General features: G+C 47.6%; 1 pseudogene; it reads left to right on the top strand.

Moving 5' to 3' along the window:
* The first annotated feature begins 4177 nt into the window (after window positions 1–4177).
* LOC141975291 (uncharacterized) overlaps window positions 4178–20205 on the top strand; it is a 62604-nt pseudogene continuing 46576 nt past the window's right edge.

The raw sequence follows: 20205 nt of genomic DNA, 5'->3' as shown, positions 1-20205 counted from the left end.
ACCCTGCATGCTTAATGTACATGTAAACAAAGAGATGGATAAACATTTCTTGCCTGAAAGAAAACCATTTGTCACCTTTCCTGGTGACTAGTCCCGAGACACAGATCCTAAGAATGTAATTTTCAACGCATATCCATGACTCTTGACACAGCATCTGTACATGCATTTCACAATGATGTTGGTGACATGGGCTTTTATTTGAGACTCATGGGGCAATCTTTTAGTGAGCTAGAATGTACGTACCAGGCCCCTCGGCACCCACTCTGTGCCCCTCGCCAGTTAACACTAAGATTCCTGAGTCCTCAGTTGACTTCAGCTCTGGTAGCACATTCATGTACATTTCCCACCAATCTCACAACATTATTAGTTTCTCTTCTTGTTGTGTTTCTTTATTCACTGCCAACAAGGTGCTCAAATTACAGACTTCATGGTTTTATAATGTCTCTGAATTTTCCTAGGAAACCAGGATCTCAGCTCTGTTCACGGATGGGCAGCAGGTATCAAATAAACATAAGGAAGTACTACTTCACACAACACACGGTCAACCTGTGGAACTCATTGCCAAGGGGTGTTGTGAAGGCCAAAAGTATAACTGGGTTTAAAAAAAAAAAAAAGAATGAGATAAGTTCATGGAGAACAGGTCCATCAATGGCTATTAGGCAAGATGGTCAGGGATGCAACCCCAAGCTCTGGGTGTCCCTAGGCCTCTGACCGCCAGAAACTGAGACTGGAGAACAGGGATTGGATCATTTCATGATTGCCCTGTTCTGTTCATTCCTGCTGAAGAAGCTGGCATAGACCACTGTTGGAAGACAGTGTACTGGACTAGATGGACCATTGGACTGAGCCAGTAAGGCTGATCTTATGTAGTGGCCACAGTGGGTCAGGTTTTCAAGATGGGTGCCTCAGTTTTGTCCACAAAACTTGAATTTGTTCAGATGGATGGGTACCTAGCTATGTGATTGCTGGCGCTGCAGACACGAGTATATATTCTGCTCATGCTGTTGGCCCATGTGCAGGCCCATTTTAGGTACCTATATGTGACGGGGTGGTAGGCTGTGCCCCGGCCTCTTCCATGGACACAGACTGCTCTGAGTCCCTCCAAAGTGTTCTAGGGATGCCTGCTCCTGAGATCCTGGTGGTAAGGGCTCTGATGACTGTTTGACCCCAATGGATGATCTTAAGTCACCTTTACGCTTGACCTTTGTTTTCTTTCTCCTCCCTCTTGTCTATACTTTCGTGTCTAGGTTCCTCCAGCCCCTTTACCTATATTTCCTCTTTACCTGGCCCTTCAGGTTTTATTTCCGCCCTCCTGGGCCTCCATACCTGCCTTGGTGTCCCTGTTAGAAAGGGATTCCAGTCCATGCCCAGTAGAAGGCAGTGGGGCAATCCATCCACTACCCCTCCATGTTTCTGCCTAAACTTCCCCTTAATTTTCAGAGTCACCTCTGCCATTGGGCAGAATTTATTGTCCCCATGGACCTGGTATTCAGTTTTGATCCTACCTCTGGGAAGTATCCAGTGGGGTTTCACTAACTCCTGCCTGATTAGCAAACAGGATGAAGCTGTGTCCATTAGTCCCTTTGGTGGCTCCTCCCTACCCAGACCGATATGGTAGGTACTTTCTTTTTTCTTCCCTGCCTGGGAGTCTTGTCCCAACCACAAAACTGGGCAAACCCACAGTCCATTTTCGGACAGTCTCTTTTTAGATGTCCTTCAGGTCCATGTCGGAAGCACACCGTAGGCCAAGCTCCCACTACAGTTCCTTGAGGCTCCTCCCTCTTCTTCTTGCTGCCCTTCCCAGCTGTAGGCACTCTGGTCCTTCTCAAATCTAGTCCCTTAAACCACTGACTCACTCTGGGAATGTCCGCCTCTGCAAATTCCTCTCACTTGAACTGTGGGGTCCAGATGAACTGGCTGGCGCCACAGAACCCATACTCGGGTATGCTCAGGGAGACTCTGAAGAAACTTCCAGAACCATGCAGTCCATGATCTCCCCCACAGTCTGAGTATCTGGCCTTACCAATGAGTGGCCCAATCTTTTAATTTCTGTCCAAATGCACAGAGGCATAATCCCTCAATCCATCTTTCAACTCTACATTTCTGGCAGTACTTTTCCGTGGACAGGCCCCACCTCGTCCAGCATGGCTGCCTTAATCATGTCATAATCTCTTGCCTGCTCATCACTAAAAGCCCTATATGTGCTTCCCCGGCTAAATAGGGTGTCAGTTGAAGGGCCCACATTGTTCTGTCCCTAAGAGGTCTCACTGCTCCTCCTTGAAGAGTAACCAAAAACACATCGGGGTTGTTCGCAGGTCCCATTTTACAGTCTGATCTCCTGTGCCTGGTTTCCATTTCCTGTCACGGGACTCACCAAACTTTGGAGGAGTTGTTGCCAGACCTGGGCTTGCTCCCGTATAAATTCCTGCCGACTCTTTTGCTGTTAAACCTACCAGGCAAGGAAAGGCTGTTTTTCTGTCTGCTGGGATTGTTGGAAGGTCTGTCGGGTCTTCTACACCAGTGGTCTCCAAACTAGGGTGTGTGGGATGATCCCGGGGGGTGCGTGGCAGCAGTAGCACCGCCGGACTGCACTCCGCCATTTTTTTCCTTCGGCAGCAGCTCTGCACGTCCACGGCTGGTGCTCCCCTCTGGCGGCCCGCCTGCGGCAGGTCTTCCATCGGTGGCGAGTCTGCGGCAGGTCACCCTGGGGGTGCGTGAGCCAAAACATTTGGAGACCACTGTTCTACACCAGCAGTTCTCAACCGGGCCGGTTTTAGGGGGTCTGCCAAGCAGGGTTGGCTTTAGACTAGCTGGGGCTCAGGGCAGAAAGCTGAAGCCTTGAGCCCAGCACCTGTACTAAAGCCCCAAGTCCCTGCACCCTGTGGGGTTAAAATCTGGAGCCAGGAGCCCCAAACTCTGATGCCTGGCGGGGCAGAGGCCTGGAACTGGGCCATGGAGTATTTTTAGCATGTTGAGGGTGGGGGGAGGCTCAGAAACGGAAAGGTTGAGAACCCCTGTTTTACTCTTCTCTTTGCTGCTTCATCACCCATTTCAGTGTTCCCTCCATCACCCGGACTGCCAGACCTCTACACCGGCTTCTCCAACAGGCTCTCCATTTGCATAGATAACAGGGAAATCCCTGATGAGCCCCCAGCTGTGACAGAGAGGGGTGTTGCACCCCCACATCTTCCACAAACACAGACTGCGTTGAGACTTTTTTGCTTGTAAACACCAACGTATAGTCTATTTAATCCCCCTACCAATACATAGCACCTTTATATTGTATCTCAACTTTCTAAACTCTTCTCCAAAAGTCAGGTGGGGGGTAAGGTGTTTCCACTCAGAGACCTCACTTTGTCAGGCTCTCCTAGCTTTTTGTCTTTCTGTTTCTCTTAGGGTGACCAGACAGCAAGTGTGAAAAATCAGGACGGGGGTGGGAGCGGGGGGCGGGGGAAGGAATAGGCACCTGTATAAGATAAAGCCCCAAATATCGGGACATCTGGTCACCCAAGTTTCTTTCTCTGTCTGTTCCCCTCAAAGGGCTCCTGCCCATATCCTTTTATACAGTTTCCCTGTTAATGGAATGATTGGTTTCTTGACTCACTAGCCCCAATCTGACCTCGTAATCGGGTACACCTCTATCCAATTAGGCCTTCTGTGAGGAACCGAATTAGTACAAATAGTGACCAGAGTGCTGACTCAAGTGCAAACCCTCAGCACTCTGTCACCTCATATCTGGAGATATGACCCCAAAATGTCCATTAGTGCTCACCACACTCTATGCCCCCTGTTTCTGGGTCCTGATCATGTATCTTTTCCATATCACTGTACTCTGCTAGTGCCCATACTGCTTGCAGAAAGAGAAAAAGGACTGCAAAATTTTGTCCCTAGCAAAACTATGAGATGTATGAGACTGAAACTTACCTCCCAGCATCAAGTCCTTCCAGGGACACTGGTGTCCAGGACATTGCCAATGGATGAACTGCCGATTGAACAGCAGACCTGAGAAGTAACTGGAGCTTCCTGACTCTCTGTTCAAGCTGCACCTTCCTCCTGATTGCTGCAGTTCTGTGCCTCTCTTTCCCCAGGCTTTCTATCAAAGCATTAGAATCTGTGCTTTTCAAGGGTGGCAATGAGAGACTGGTGAGAGCGCTCAGGAAGCAGAGGACTTGGACTCTTGTGGAAAACCCCAAGACTCACCATGAGGGAGTGTGTCTGCTGGTGAGGTAAGAGATCTAGGAGGCATCATTTTATCCTTGGGAATGAGTAGCCAATAGAGTGGCTGAGAGGGAACCTCCCGTTTATAGTTTTGTGGGCAGGGGGTGCGGGGGTGTCCTGGGTGGAAACACACAGCTCCCACTCCTAGCTATCAGAGCTGTATGCTCAGAGCAGCTGAGTTTTTGAAGTGTGCAATCTAGCCCATGAGCGGTTTCTTTTGTCTTCCAGTCTTCTGCTAAGATCTGGACTCATAACACCTGAGATCATACAGAGCCTCCTCCCCTGGGTGAATTCCCCCTCAGAAAACCACCGAGTCACCAGCACAGCTTTCCTTGCCCAGGTAAGACACAGGGCTCTGAAGAGCAGTTTCACCATTAGACTCTTGTCTGCCTTTCTTTCGGGAGTTGTACAGTTCAGTTCATAGGAGTAATTGTCATTTTAGACGGTAGAATAGCTCCTCCTTTATATGGAAACCTCACCAGGAACTTCACGATACCTTTCTGAGTCCTTCTCTCTCTGTGGTTTTTATTACCATCATTGCCTATACTAGCTACACAACCACAGGTGCTGGCTGAGAGAGATACGGACGGAGTTTGAATGAGTGGACCTCTTCTGCCAAGTCCTAGTGCTGATCCTAACCAACAGCTCCTGATTTTGGTTTAGCTCAGCACATCTTCTGAATGAACCGAGCGTCCTAATACTACCAACCAAGCAACCTACAACTACATTAATGTCTATCTTAGGTTCTCATTACTCTAGTATCTGAGGACCTCCAAACTCTTTAATGTCTGTATCCCCACCACACTCCTGCGAGGTAGGGAAGCACTATGTTTCCTATTTTACAGGCAGGGAACTGATGCACAGAAGGGCTAAGTGACTTGCCCAAGGTCAGACAGGAAGTCTTTGAGGGAGCAGGAAATGGAACCTGGGTCTCCTAAGTCCTAGGCTAGTGTGGGGATACCTGCTGGAGCATCCTCCCTTTCCACAGTCTTCCTCCAACATCTGCATCATATTTCCCACTTATGCTAAGCAACTATCTTCGGAGCTTATCTGGTTCTAAGAAAAACAACCTCTCTGTGCCTATGACGGGCTGTACCTGGGCTTTAAGGCTCCTTACAAGAGGCCCCGTGGTCCTATTACACCCTGCCCCAGGAAAAGAAGCCCCCAATCTGGGTCTGTCTAGAGAGGCCTCATGAAAGCAGCCAATCCGAGCCCATCAGGCTCGGCTAAAAGGAGGTGAATGAGGAGAGGCTGAGGGAACTGGGAATGTTTAGTCTACGGAAGAGAAGAATGAGGGGGGATTTGATAGCTGCTTTCAACTACCTGAGAGGTGGTTCCAGAGAGGATGGTTCTAGACTATTCTCAGTGGTAGAAGAGGACAGAACAAGGAGTAATGGTCTCAAGTTGCAGTGGGGGAGGTTTAGGTTGGATATTAGGAAAAACTTTTTCACTAGGAGGGTGGTGAAACACTGGAATGCGTTACCTAGGGAGGTGGTAGAATCTCCTTCCTTGGAAGTTTTTAAGGTCAGGCTTGACAAAGCCCTGGCTGGGATGATTTGATTGGGGATTGGTCCTGCTTTGAGCAGGGGGTTGGACTAGATGACCTCCTGAGGTCCCTTCCAACCCTGATATTCTATGATTCTATGATTCTATGAAGGGCTTTAGCAGGTCAGTTTCTGGCAGGAACTGGAGGGGCAAGAAAGGGCGCTGCTCTCTGGCCACAGAAATTCAGGGGACAGCCAGAGTTTGATTCTGGCAGCCTTTACTTAAGCTGGGTTTTCAGGAAGAGAGTCCCGAAGAACTTTAACCCTGAGGTGAGGGTGAAGCTAAAAGTGGCGGGTAGGAAGAAGCGACAATGAACTGAAATCAAGCAGTGCCTAGCTCCTGTTTATAGGATCCATGGTTTGGAACCCAGAGTTAGGGGCAGGCCCAGGTTCCCCTACCACCAACAGTGGCATAAGCCCCATGGAGAGGACAATGCTAATGGAGAGCTTGAACAAAGGGCAGAATGTAAAGGACCCGGAGCTGGGGCTGGAGACCCTAGTGAGGGCAATGGGACTGTTCTGGACTACCCCAGAAGGGGTTCATTTGGACTTTGGGACTCAGCCAGAGGCCTGAGCCACAGAAGACTCACTGAGGTCGGCTGGCAGGGTGCACCAGGGGTGAGAAAAGGACTGTGATACCATACCCATCCACTAAGAGGCTCTCAAGAGGTGAGTGGATCCCTATTTTAGTGCCCAAAAGGAAAGCTCCATGTTTTGTAGACCTTTCTCATTTGTGTGGAATACTAAAGTTACAGTGTATTATGTGCCAAGTATCAGAGGGGTAGCCATATTTGTCTGTATCCTCAAGACTGGGGCTGTAGGAGGACTCCTTGTTCTTTTTAGTGTATGACATGTCGGCTCAAATTCTATTCCCAATCTTAACGATCCTATTGGGGCTAATGGACAGGTTGATTTTCTTTCAGCTAATGAGTGATCCCATGCTCAGGGAGAAGAAGTTCCTTAAGCCAGTCTTACACATCTTGGAAGAAAAGTCCCATGATAGGAACAGCATTGTCCGGCAGATGGCTGTAAGAGGCCTGGGAAATTTAGTCTATGGGGCACCTGAGAAGGTAAGAGAGAATACTGACTAGAATGCAGCATAACTAGAGAAACCAAGGGAAACAGTTGTTCGGAGTTTACAGAGGCTGCACACAATGCACTAGGCCAAATTCTGCTCTCCCACATACCCGAGTAACCTCTTTGCAGTCAATACAGAGCAAGCTAGATCCTTTGCTAAGCTGGGCATAAGCAAACAATCTGTGCACTTTAATATGACCATGTGTAAATGTCTCCATCTAGGAACAAAAAATGCAGGCCATACTTACAGGATGAGAGACTCTATCCCAAGAAGCAATGATGCTGAAAACCACTTGAGTCATGGCAGAGAATCAGTTGAGCATAAGGTGTCCCAATGCGAAGTTGTGGCCAAAAGGGCTGAAATGATCCTTAGAGGCATAAAGAGAGGAATCTTGACTAAGAGTAAAGAAGTTCTTTTCCCTCTGAATATGACGCTCATGTGAGCACTGCTGGACTGCTGTGTCCAGATCAGGTGTCCACAATTCAAGCAGGATGCTGATAAATTAGAGAGGATTCAGAGAAGAGTCCCAAGAATTCTCAAAGGATTGGAAAAGATACCTCTAGTGATAGACTCAGGGAGCTCAATCTATTTAGCTTTACAAAGAGAAGGTTAAGGAGTGACTTGAGGACAGTCTAGAACTACTCACATGGGGAGCACATTTTGAGAATGGGTTCTTCCCATTAGCAAACAAAGGGATAAGAAGATTCAATGGGGAAAATGAAGCTAGACTAATTCAGACTGGTAATAAGGCATTGATTTTTAATGGTAATTTTAATTAACCATTGGAACAATTTACCAAGGGTTGTAGTGGATTCTCTGTCACTAGCAAATTTAAAATCAAGATTGAACGTTTTTCTAAAAGATACACTCTAGTTCCAACAGAGTCTATTTCGGGGAAGTTCAATGTTATGCAGGAGGTCAGACCGGATAATCACAAGGGTTCCTTTTGGCCTTGGAATCTAAGTAACTAGGAATCTAATAATAGGATGACACAGGTGTATTATGGCCCCGAGTTTGGCTCATTGTAGCTGGAACCTGGTCTGAAATATAGCTATAGGTCTCCCGCGGGGTGGGAGGGGGAGATGAAATTCCCACAGCTTCATAACTGCTAAAGAAAACGTATTAGAAGTGTGATCAGTGATAAGTGTTCTTTAATGTCGTATGTTTGTCCAGGTGAAAAAGCACAAGAAGTTTCTTATGGTCATACTGATCAGGGCCTTAAGTGACCCTTTCAGTTCTGAAGTCATTGGCGAGAGCATGAAAGCAGTGGCCAAAGTCCTGAAGGAGCTGAAAGAGAAGGACATAGGTTCTTCCTTCAGAGACCTCACCCAACAGATCCGGACCTACTTTGACAACGTATGTGACCAGAACTCTCCAGCCCCAGTTCAACCGATCTTGATTAGACTCCATTTACTCCCTGGGCATTGCTCATGTCAGAGTGAAGAGATGTTTCGGCCCCAGGGAAGAGAGGTGTTTTACGGAGGAGGAGAACATTAGGAGGATGGGGATGACATCCCTGCTTCCACAGTCTCCCCCTTCTGTTCTTCTTTCTTGCCACTGAGAACCTCAAAGAAAGTCTGAATACTAGATTAGGTAGCTAGATAACCATGAAAAGGGGGTTCCAAGGTACAATAGAGAGTGTTGGGCCTGCTCTATACCATTTTTACATGAGAGGGTTGGAATGATTCCATTTTGCAGAGAATTCTGAGATTTCAAATTTTGGTTTTGTTCCTATTTGTGGGAATCCCTCTCCCCAAACTTCAAAACTCTTTGTGAAACAGAATGACTATTCTCAGCCGAGCTCTATTGAAAGCCTTGGGTCCGGGCAGTCTGCTCTCAATCTATCCCGGTGCTGGGAACCCAGGAAACTGTGGGAGCTAGAAGTGCCAGGGAGTTGCCAATTTGAGAGCTGGGGTCCCAGACGCTGGGGGTTTGGAAGCCCACGATCCCAGTCAGCCTGCTAGATGGGCTTCCAAGGAGCTGAATGGGTGCACTGGCAAGACAGCAGGCAGGTTTCGAAGGACCCCTGCCTGGCTTCTGGAGGAATTTCATCCAAATGGAACTGTCGCTAAAATAGTTTGATGAATCAGCAAATTCGAATAAAAAATTAGTTCATGAAAGTGTTTCCGACTAGCTGTAGTTGGAATCCCTCGACTTTAGCGTAGAAGAGATGGCTGTGCGAAGTACATGATGTGATTGTCCCTTAGTTACTAACTTGTGGGGCTTTCTTGGCTGTAGGAGGACGATGCTCTTCGTTTATTGTCCTTTGTCCTGTTTGGCATCCTGGCCCGCCTGACCAAAAGAAAATGGAAGGGCTATTTCGCCGAGCAGGTTAGACAGAGCTGGGTCACACTTCTGCTGCACCTGCAAAACCCGAACCCCAGGGTTTCAGTGGTAAGACCGAGAGTGACTTATTTACTAAGCCAAAGGAATCTTCCTCCCAATGCCAGGGGAGCTCTGCTATTCCTTCCTGCTGTGGAGGCCCAAATTCTCCCCTCAGTTCATTGCCCTCCTGCTGAGTCAGTTCCCGCCAGGTTGCTCCATGGCTGCCTCACCAGAATCCAGGATAGGTCATGGGTCTGAGCTCGACAGCTCTCTATTCCTGTCTGTCTCTGCACCCCAGGCCCCTGCCTCCCCAGAACAGAAGAGAGACCTGGTGAAGCAGCTTTCATAAGTAGATCTGTTCCAAAAAGACATTGATGCTACCCCCAGGTTGCAGTGGAAGCTCTCCCCTCTATTAGTCATTCTTGCATGTTTTCTGCCAATTACATCCAGATGAATCCCTTTTTATCCTGGAATAGATGAGCAGTCAAGCAGATGAGTTCCCTTTGAATGACCAAAGTGCTCAGTAGGGAACAATTAAATGGTGTGACACGCTTTCTTTTTTTCAGGAATGCAGAGCTACGTTTCACCTCTGTGTCCCGTTTTTGGGACTGAAGAGGCTCCAAATTGCCGTGAATCAACACCTTGATGGCACAGCCAAGCTGAAGCCTGAAGAGCTCCAGGTGGACATTTGCAGACACCTTGTGAGTGAGCTGTTGAAGTGTCTGAGATTCTTGACTGGAGTGGCATGTGGTGGTATAGAGGTGTGGGGGGGATGTGTGATGGGTAATGGAAATAACGGTCAGAGTGGGATATATGACTGAGGGTGACGGGAAATGTAAATCTGCCACAGATCCCCATTTTTCCCACGTCCACCCAGTCACCTGTTCTTTCTCTGATTTACCTGTGGCTCGTAAAAGCATGTGCTGGCAGTCAAAGGGCACTTCTAGCCAGAGAGAGCTCATGTGTCCCTGATTTCCTCTAGGCCAAAGAGAATGCTGAGCTGCTGGAGAACTTGTACAAAAGCACCATCACGTACTTCTTTAGCAGCTGGGAAGAAATCCGGGCAGTTGCAGCCAAGTTAGCTGGTGAGAGATGATGCCCAGTGTCCCTTTTGGTATTCCCATTGAGGGAGAGAGAAAAAAATCCCACTGTGCAGCACTGAGCTGCCATTAATCTCTCTGTGCCTCAGCTTCCCATACATAAATGGGGAGGTTAATATCCCTACCTCTCCAGTGTGGTGGTCGGAGGAAATCATGACTTGCTATAAAGTGCTTTGGGATTGTTGCAGGGAAAGCACGGTGCAGTCATTTAGTAGTAGAGGCTGGGACACTGTCTCATAGGGCATGTTTACACTTGGAGCTGGGGGTCTAATTCCCAGCTTGATGAGACATACCCGCACTAGCCCTGAGTGCTAAAAATAGAGAGTAGCTGCGGTGGCAGGAGCAGCAGGAGGTTTAACCACCCCAAGTATGTCCCATCCAAACCCCAAAGTCGATTCTCAAGGTGGCTAGCTCCTCCCACTGCTCGTGCTGCTTTAGCTACATTCTAATTTTAGCATGCGAGCGCTGTGCGAGCTAGTGTGGGCCTGTCCCATTGAACTGGGAGTGATCCCCCTCGCTCAAAGTGCAGACCCACCCACAGTGTTGCTCAGTGCTCTTCACTACTACTTCATCATTGGGAGGCATGCAGCCCACATGCCCTCAGCGCCTGCTGTGTCAGGTTCCTGGCCACACCACCTTGTCAAGGAGGCAAAAGTTTCCTCCGCTTTGGCCCTGTGCCCTCTTCTCCCAAGCATACCCAGGTGAGACAGGCAGGCATTGTGGCCTAAGTCTCACCTATCAGTCACCTTGTGGGATCCCTGCTTAGAACTCACTTATTCCTGGCCCCAGTCCTTTGCTCAGACCACTAGACCAAGACACTAGCTTAGTATGTCTCCAATAAGTGACAGCAGTGGCAAGAGGAAGCAAATGGGTTTTGTGTAAACATTCTTAAAAAAAAAAAAAGTCTTTCTCATTCTCTTCAGTGTGGACTCTAAACTGCACTAACATCCTCTTGCCCACAGCTCACCCTTAGGCCCACAGTAGGAGAGGCCAAAGACCTGTCTAGGGCTGCTAATATCACTTTGCACTCAACAAGGGAAGGTTTTATGGTTGTTGTTTGTTTTCCATTGTGTATTTAGGCATCATCCTGGAACACACAGACAGGCAGCATATGAAATGGCTGGACCTGGAACATCTGCTGATGTGTAAGTAATAAATACAGCTGAAGTTCTGCTCATCCGTGAGTTCTAAAGGAATTTAGCTGACAAGCAAAAGTAACTGATACCACTGGTGCAAAGTGCATCAGCCACACATCAAGGGACAAATTCACTCTCGCCCAGTAGAAAGTCAGCTTTAATTTCCCCTGAAGGAGGCAGCTGCAGAGGGTGTGATATGAGTCCGTGCATCTCCTGGTTGTCTCCTGGTTGCCAAGGCCCCCTCCGCAGCCAGTGCTATCCACTCTTTGGGCTTTATTGGCTCTCTGTGGTCTCCCCAGGTGAGGAGAAATTGTAGCCACTTTCTGCTACCCCAAATTTCCCACCAGCAATTTTTCTTCCAGTAGGTGCCCTGCATCCTGCACAAACCAGCTTGGACCTGGCCTCTGTTCAATTCCAGGGTTAGAGATGGAAAATAAACTGAAAAGTGGAAGCTATTGAAACAATGGACCTTCTTCCATTTACAGCAGAGTGGATGACCTTCTGGTCGAGTCAGGGTCTCCCTGCTTGTTGGGAGCACGGAAGGGAGCCAATGGAGGAACCTAAAGCTTTCTTTGTATTGGAGAGCTTGTGTAGCGTGGTATTCAGAGGTAGTAAGTCTCTAGCTATTTCAGGCACAGGTGACAATATGAAAAGTGAGGCATATTCATCTCTCATGTATTTTCCATCCCAATAGAAGGACTGAGCCCAGTTTCACATTTTATCATGTGATCATTCTGCTCTGGTACTTCAAGATTCTGTGATCACGCTTAGCTGTGATTTGACAGTCTGTTCACTAACATGTTGTCCTCTGTCATTTCAGCTCTCCAGGTCCTCAAGAAAGACCCAAGTCCCTCTGTCCAGCTGGTGGCAACTGAGGTCCTAAATGACATCTGTCCTGGCCGAGTGCTTGGGGAATGAAGCGGGAGACAAAGAGAACAAGGCGGTCCAGTAGTATAAGGGCCCTGCCATCAATCAAACGTTAACCCCACCCTTGGCCCTCGTAAGCCTTGCCCACCGGTCACTGGAAGTCCCAAGCCATGAGGTATTACTTCCAGGGTCAAGGCAGACAAATGACCGGAAGCAACGTGTGTCATGTGACCCCTCTAAGAACTCCTCCCATTGTCCTCTACCAATCGGGATGGGTTTTGCCCTGATAGGAACGCCCCAAGAGAAGATTTGACCAATCAGGGGGAGTTCCAGGGCAGGATGACCTGTCTGGAAGTGGTTCGTGTGACCCCTCTAAGAATACCTCCCACCACCATCTACCAATCAGTAGGGGTTTCAGCCACTGGGGACCACCCCGAGAGGAGGTTTGACCAATCATGGGGAGTTCCGGGGTGGGGTGATGTGTCTGGAAGTGGTTTGTGTGACCCCTCTAAGAATTCCTCCCACCACCGTCTACCAATCAGGAGGGGTTTGAGCCACTGGGGACCACCCCGAGAGGAGGTTTGACCAATCATGGGGAGTTGCGGGGTGGGGTGATGTGTCTGGAAGTGGTTTGTGTGACCCCTCTAAGAATTCCTCCCACTGCCCTCTACCAATCAGGAGGGGTTTGAGCCACTGGGGACCACCCCGAGAGGAGATTTGACCAACTGGGGGGAGGTCCGGGGTGGGGTGACCCGTCTGGAAGTGCTTCGTGTGACCCTTCTAAGAACTCCTCCCACCACCTTCTACTAATCGCGATGGGTTTCGGCTGCAGAGGACCGCCCCGAGAAGAGATTTGACCAAAATGGGGCAGGTTCTCGGATTGGGTGAACCGTCCAGAAGAGGGTCATGTGAGCCCTCTAAGAACTCCTCCCAACGCCCTCTGCCAATCAGAGTGCAGCACCATCACCCCATAAGTCCCAGCGCTGGGCAGAGGACGCCATCTCTTACCAAGAAGACATGTTTTAGAAATTGTGGAAAGGCTGAGAGGAAACATGGACTCCTTTACCACCCCCGTGAGACCTTCAGATTTTGTTTTAGCTCCGAGGACCTTTGGAGTTGTGTGGAGAAAGCTCTACGGTAGTGACAGTTCCGAGGAGGGCCCTTTGACTCAACCCTTGATGGATACGTCGGAACCCGACCCCAAAATCCAAACCTTTGTGAGGCACCCCGATGAGTGTGACAGCCTCTCATTGTCCATGCCCTAAAGTTGGAAGGCGATTGTGGCTTGGGGGAGTCACAAGGTGAACGGGAAAGACGGCGCTCAGGTAAATGAATGATTAAGAAGCGACGGTCGATCATGGGGGCGTAATGGGGTTAGGAATCGACCTGGCATTGCATAAATCTAAAAACAGGCAGTGGGGTGCTTACACTGTTTTTTTGTCTGAAAATCTCTCAACAGCTCGACGATGCCTTTCTAGAGGCCTTTGAGAAGTTACACATCGGTAGCCCTGTGGGAGTAAATCCATCGCGCATCAGCTGTTTTTGCTCCTGTCTGAGACCCAGATCTCAAGAGGAAAATCCAGAGAAGGACAAAAATGGAAGAATGAACCAGCTCAGACTCCCTCATGGTAGAGATCATGGCATCCTTTGTTTCAGGCGGCTGTAAAAGATTGTGTTAAACCAGGCGATTAATAAAACTTATTTAAATGTGTCAGAATGAACGTGTCCCCCTCCATACTTGTGTTCGTAAAAGACGGTCCCAGGAACAGTCATGTCTCCACAGACGGCTCTGTTAAAGAAAATCTGTTAAACCCCCAGGAAAGTTGGGGGCTTTGACGGGGTCAGTCTTCTTTTTCAAGTGGCCAAAAAGCATCCTAAAACTTTAAATAGAAGACAGGTAAGAGCTTGGCTTTCACACCAGGATGCTTACACTTTACACAAACCAGCTCAAATACGTTTTAAAAGAACCAGGACCGTTGTTTCAGATGTGGACGCGCAATGGCAGGCAGATTTGGTCCGTATGCACCGCTTCTCCAAACACAACAGCGGTTTTAAGTACATCTTAACAGTGATAGACATTCTATCCAAATATGCCTGGGCCTTAGGCCTAAAAGACAAGATGAGCGGTGAGGAATCCAAGGCCTTTAAAGCTATTTTTAGCCAAGGTCGCGTGCCTCAAAAATGACAAACTAATCGGTGGAAAGAATTTTGAAACAAACCTTTTAGCAGATTGTTGAAACGGCACAGCGATAACGCTTTTTGTTACTGATAATGAAGTCAAAGCAGGGGTTGTGGAGCGATTTTAACACAACTTGAAAAAGATGTGGAGGATGTGGCGATATTTTACAGCCCATAACGCCTTTCGCCACATTGACCTGTTACCTGACTTTATGAAGAGTTACAACCAGAGCTTTTACAGAACTCTACGTACCAGACCCGCTGATGTTAACCCTTCCAATTCTCTGAAGATATGGAAACCGGTCGATAGAGACGGTTTTAAAATAAAACCGGTTGTTGCCCCTTTTAGAAAAGGCGACCACGTGAGACTATCTAAAACCAAAGGAGCTTTTGAAAAAGGTTGTGAACAGACGTTTACCAATGAGATATTTATAGTGGATGAAGCCTTAACCAGGAGCCCGAGACCTGTATACCGATTAAAAGATTACGAGGGTGAGACAGTTACTGGATCTTTTTACCCTGAAGATTTACAAAAAGTAAACCCCAAACAAGACAAGATTTGCAGGATCAAAAAAGTTCTAGCGGAGAAAGGAAAAGGGAGAAAAAAGCAGCTACTGGTGAAATGGTTTGCGGGGGGGCGATAAGTTTACCAGCTGGGTGGAAGCTTCTCAATTCTGACGTTTAGACACAAACAAACAAAAAGATTCCTCCTGCAAAGACTGAGGGAGCGAAAAATGAGCGACAGCGGGTTTTACATGACTTTGCCCAGCAATGCCAGCTCTGCAGTTTTTCCTCAAAACACCAGCTCGAACTTTACAATACAGCTAATTAAGCCCTTGGATCTCCCGGGTGCCTGGGAGGTGGGGTTAGTGGAAATACAACACCCGCACAGCTGGAACGCTATCAACGAGGACACCCCTTTTGAAATCACCTTTGAAGATATGGCATAGAGTTTTATCCTACGATGAGGTTATTACTCGTCCATACCCGAATGATTGGATCATATGAACAGTACCATGGCTCGTCATCCCCCACCGCCTGAGGTGGTCATGAACGATGACCCTGTGGGTAGAAAAGTTAGCCTTAAATCCGCTGATTTTACTTTTATGTTTTCTACCAGCAGGGAGCTAGCTAACATTCTAGGTTTGGGCCCCAAGCGCAGCGTCCAAAAATTCCCCTTCTGGGCAGACATCACAGGGGGGGTTAATTCCCTGTATCTGCACACAGATATTGTAGAACACCAGTTTGTGAGGGACTTTTCTGTTCCCCTGTTACGCTGTGTCCCTGTCTGAGGAAGGAACAATGAGTTTGTCACCATCACCTACGATAAACCTCATCACGTTCCTGTCAGAAAACACCACATCGATACCATTACCATTGAAATAAAGACAGATCAGAACAGATACGTCTCATTTGTTGAACGGAGTGGATGTGAAAATTTAAACTGACATGCAGATAAGACGCTTTCTGTTTAATGGGCAGTGCAGCCGAAGGCTTTAAATTGCACATTGTATCAGCATCCCTTTTTGTGAAGAAAGTACGGGTGGCCCTGAGTGTTCGTCTGGGGCACGCAGAGTCCCTGCTTACCACAAATGCTAAATATCCCGTGGACCGTGTGGGAATGAAAGTGTTTAGCATCCCCGTGGGCAGCAGGGTCAATAACCAGGAGAACCTGTTTTTTGGGACAGTTACCCAAAATGCTTGTCCTAGGGTTTGTCTTATGCCTTGAGTGGAAGTTACACTAAAAATCTCTTTCATTTTAAACATTATGATATTAATTTTGTGGCCTTGTATGTGGATGGTGAACAGATACCAACCAAGCCTCTGCAACCAGACTTCGAGGCAGGATGCTGCGTGAGAGAATACATGAATCTGGTACAGACGCTGGTAAACACATGACAGATCGTTCTCTGTTAATCGACCGTGAGGAGTTTCCACAGGGTTACACCTTGTTTGCCTTTGACCTGTCTCCCGACCAGGAATGCGCCGATGACTATTCCCTGATTCAAACCGGGAACCTGAGAGCAGAAATACGTTATGGGAAGGCTTTAACCATCACCATCAATCTGATCGTGCATGGGGTTTTTGACAACATCATAGAGAGAAATCAGAGGAGAGACGTTCTGCTTGACCATATGTGAACATGGACACCGTGCAGCTCTCGTGTGTCTTATCAAGGTGCCTTACACAAAAAAGAATTTCTTAGATGTGTTCCCTTGTGATTTGGCTCCCTGGCGACAAGCTGTCTCAGAGACCCCTAGGTTTGTATCGCGCATCCACACAACCAACCTGGTGAACACTGGCTTGCCTTGTGTCTGGCGGAGCATAACTGTGGAGAGTTTTTAGACTCATACGGGCACCCCCCGAAGAGCATGTTGTTTCCTAAAAGCATTCTGAAATTTTTAAACAAAAATGCCACAGGCATTGTGTTTCACAATAGACAATTACAAGACCCCCGCTCTGTCGCCTGCGGCTATCACTGAGTGTTTCTTACATCATCGGAGCAAGGGTTTATCTTGTGACCGGATTTTAAAATTGTATTCTAACGACTTAGTGCAAAACGACCGGATGGTGATGAACTTTGTAAAAAATACATTTAAATTCTTGGGCATGCCTAGCCTTGCTCAAAATGTGTTTCAACAAGCCCAGACATGTGTATCTTGCAATGCTTTTTCTAGCCATGTTATCCAATATTCTCAGGCATAACAGACAATGTTTTGTTTGGCATTATCCAACACATTTTTTACAAAGTAACTTTTCCCAGAGTTGCTAGGCCCCGCGAGAATTGCAGAAAAGGGGTGTTTCCACCTCGTATCCATTTTAAAATCCATAGGGCAGGGTTTTAAACCCTTCTCCTAGGACCCTCTTGTTGTAAATGACTTTCTGTGTTTTCTTAAGGGTTTTGGTCTCTATTTACCACTGATTTTTGTTCCTTACGATAGAGGGCTGCTGCACCTCTCTCTTTTTTGAGGTGTTTTCTCGCAGGCCCGTGCAATAGTCCAGGACTAGATCTTTCAAACTGTCAAAGTTGATCTTTTGACAGTTTGCCAAGTTCAGGGTAATACCTTTGACTTTCATACAGGCCTTTCCTCCCGACAGCTTATACCCGTACGTTTTCGGGCCTGCCGACACAAACTCGGTGATGTGTTGATCTGGCGGGATCTCGCTCGTGAGGGAATTTAGAAAGAGTTTAGCGATTTGGCGTTTAGCGGGGTTAAACCTGATCTCGTGTTGGCACAAACGCACGCCTTCTTTCTGGTAGAAATAGTTCATGTACTTATTTTGTTTTTCTTTGTCTGTGCACCAGCTGGGATACCCTGAAGCCTCTTGTTTCTGGCGGAGGTGTCATTTGATGTACTCTGAAAAGAGTTCATCAGATTTTTCATTAAAAAGCCAGATTTCATATATTTTTGCCACCGCGTACCCCTTCGCTATGGCTGCGTTCAATTCCACCGTGCACCAAGTCCCCAGGATGGCCCTCTCCTCATCAGTATGGATGCACATCTCCCGCTGCTCGGTTTCCGCACAGGTTCGGCATATCGGGAACATAAGTTTGCCACCCACTCTGACAGGTAACAATGGGAAAAAGAAGCCTTGTGTGGGGTACACTTTAACTTTTGAAATTCCGAAATAATTTGCAAGGGGTCCAAATTTGTCATAAACTCTATCGGGGTGTCCGATAGGGTATTCTTTGGTTTTCTTTACAAAAGGGTAGAAGCTGGTAAAATCATAATAGTGGATTTCTTCCCCGGAGTTAAGTTTGTAATATAGGCGGATAGCGTTTGTCCTCCCCCCAAAAAGAGCATCCCTAGGCACGAGAGGCTAGGGCAACTGGGCTCATTTTAAATACCTGCAAGCTCCCTGTCTGTTTCTGTCCTCACTTCCCACTCTTGCTCCCAAAGAGTCCTCACTACAAAACCAAGTGGTTTCAGATAGTCGGTCTTGAGCTGCGTCTTGTAATAAAGAAACCCAAAAGTTGTCCCCGTCATAGGGTTTTGTGCTTTTTCACAATGACAGGTGACACAACCGTGGAAAAGAACACCCGTTAAACTCTAAGGCTGCGTGTACCCTGTCAACACTGGCATAACCCTCTAAAGAGTAGGAGCCTACCTCTAGTTCCCCACCCTGTAAAGCATGCCGTATTTGTATAGTTTCTTTGTGAGAGGTATACAACAGCCACTGAACAGATGGGGTCGAATATCTTTTTCTGCCTGTGATCATTGTCTGGAGGGAGAAGAGCTACCGTGTTAGGCTCCAGAAACATAAACCTGTACACAGCCATGCAGACAGATGCCAGTGCTATGTACCAGAATGGATCTATACACAGTTTTATCTCGGTGAATTTACCAGGTTCTCTCTCTACTAGATCTCCCTTCTCCATCATTTTCATAATCTCTTTTCTGTATAGGATACAAAGCTGTCTCAAAATTTTGACATCCTGCTGACAGTAATACACAAGCTCTTTCTGCAAGTCAAATTCTCCTCCCTGTGGGCCTGCTAGCAGTCGAGAAACTCTGCTTTTTCCCTGGGCATCATGCTTTCTACACCATAGTGCTCCACACATAGGGCATAGGCCGCACGTCATTTTGATTTTCGAAAGTGTTCAAAAAATGTGGAAAATACCCTTTGCACCCTTCAAACCCCATCACCTGCGGGAGCTTTCCAAGCTTAATGGGCAAGAAGTTTAAAGAGTCTAGAAAACGAATGCCCAGGGCCTTAACTTCCACACACATTAGTTTACTACCCTGAGTGATCAGTTCTAGGCACATCTTTTCCTTCAGTAACTGTCTAATGATGAAATATGCATCGTAACCTTTGGAATTGTGCGCCTGGAACGTGTAGACCCGGAACTCTTTGCCAATAAAGGTCTGAACAAGCATAGAAAGACACTCATCACCCTTAAATTCCCAGGACTTTTCCGGCTTGAGGGACAAAGCAAAAATGTAATTGGGAGTGTGCAACCCAGTCTCCTGTGTGTATTCGGAATCATAACAAATACACTTTTCTGAGGATTCGGGCTTTCTAAGGCTGTCCATAAAACCGAGGTGACCGTCTACATCACCAGCGATCAAACCCTGACCCTGCTTACAGCGCCTCCCTTTACACCTGTGCCGCTTGTCCACGTAAGACTGACCCTTATCGCACAACGTTTTAGACAGGCATTCAACTTGTTCTGTTGATGCCCAGTCAATGTGTCTGTCTAAACGCTCTCTGGACTGACAATACAGTCTACAGCGAGGACACCTCAGCTGCACGTCCACGCTGTCTGAGCATGTTACGCTCAAGCAGAGGCAGCAGCTGGACCTGCAAGAGTGGCCGGGACTGTGCACCGTGGGGCAAAACTCACCATAATTTTTTGCTCCGAACAACTTTTTCACAACCAGAACCCCATAGTAATGCTCATCGTGCAACAGGATGAAATAAGTCTTGGGGTAAACTGCCCCCCCCATTTAAAAAAAGCCCCTTTCGCCGCATACAGCACCACCTGTATGTTGACTCCTAAATGCTGTTCAGACATTACTACGTCACTGAGCATAATCTTCTTTTGATCTGACCAGCCCAGTTTCTCATGCAACTTTCTCATCCCCCCGCTAACGATTCCGCGTCCGTAGGTTTATGGTCAGACATGACAGCCAAGAGCCCACGCGCAAAACACAGATTGGTAGCCGTGTAAGTCAGGTCTACTAAACATTGTCTCTTTTTTATGGATGATTTGACTACTGAGGATAGAATTTAAAACTCTACGAGCGGCCTCCACC

The sequence above is a fragment of the Natator depressus genome, chromosome 20 (genome assembly GCF_965152275.1).
Source record: "Natator depressus isolate rNatDep1 chromosome 20, rNatDep2.hap1, whole genome shotgun sequence".
Lineage (NCBI taxonomy): Eukaryota > Metazoa > Chordata > Testudines > Cheloniidae > Natator > Natator depressus.
This window is presented reverse-complemented; position numbering and strand designations above follow the sequence as displayed.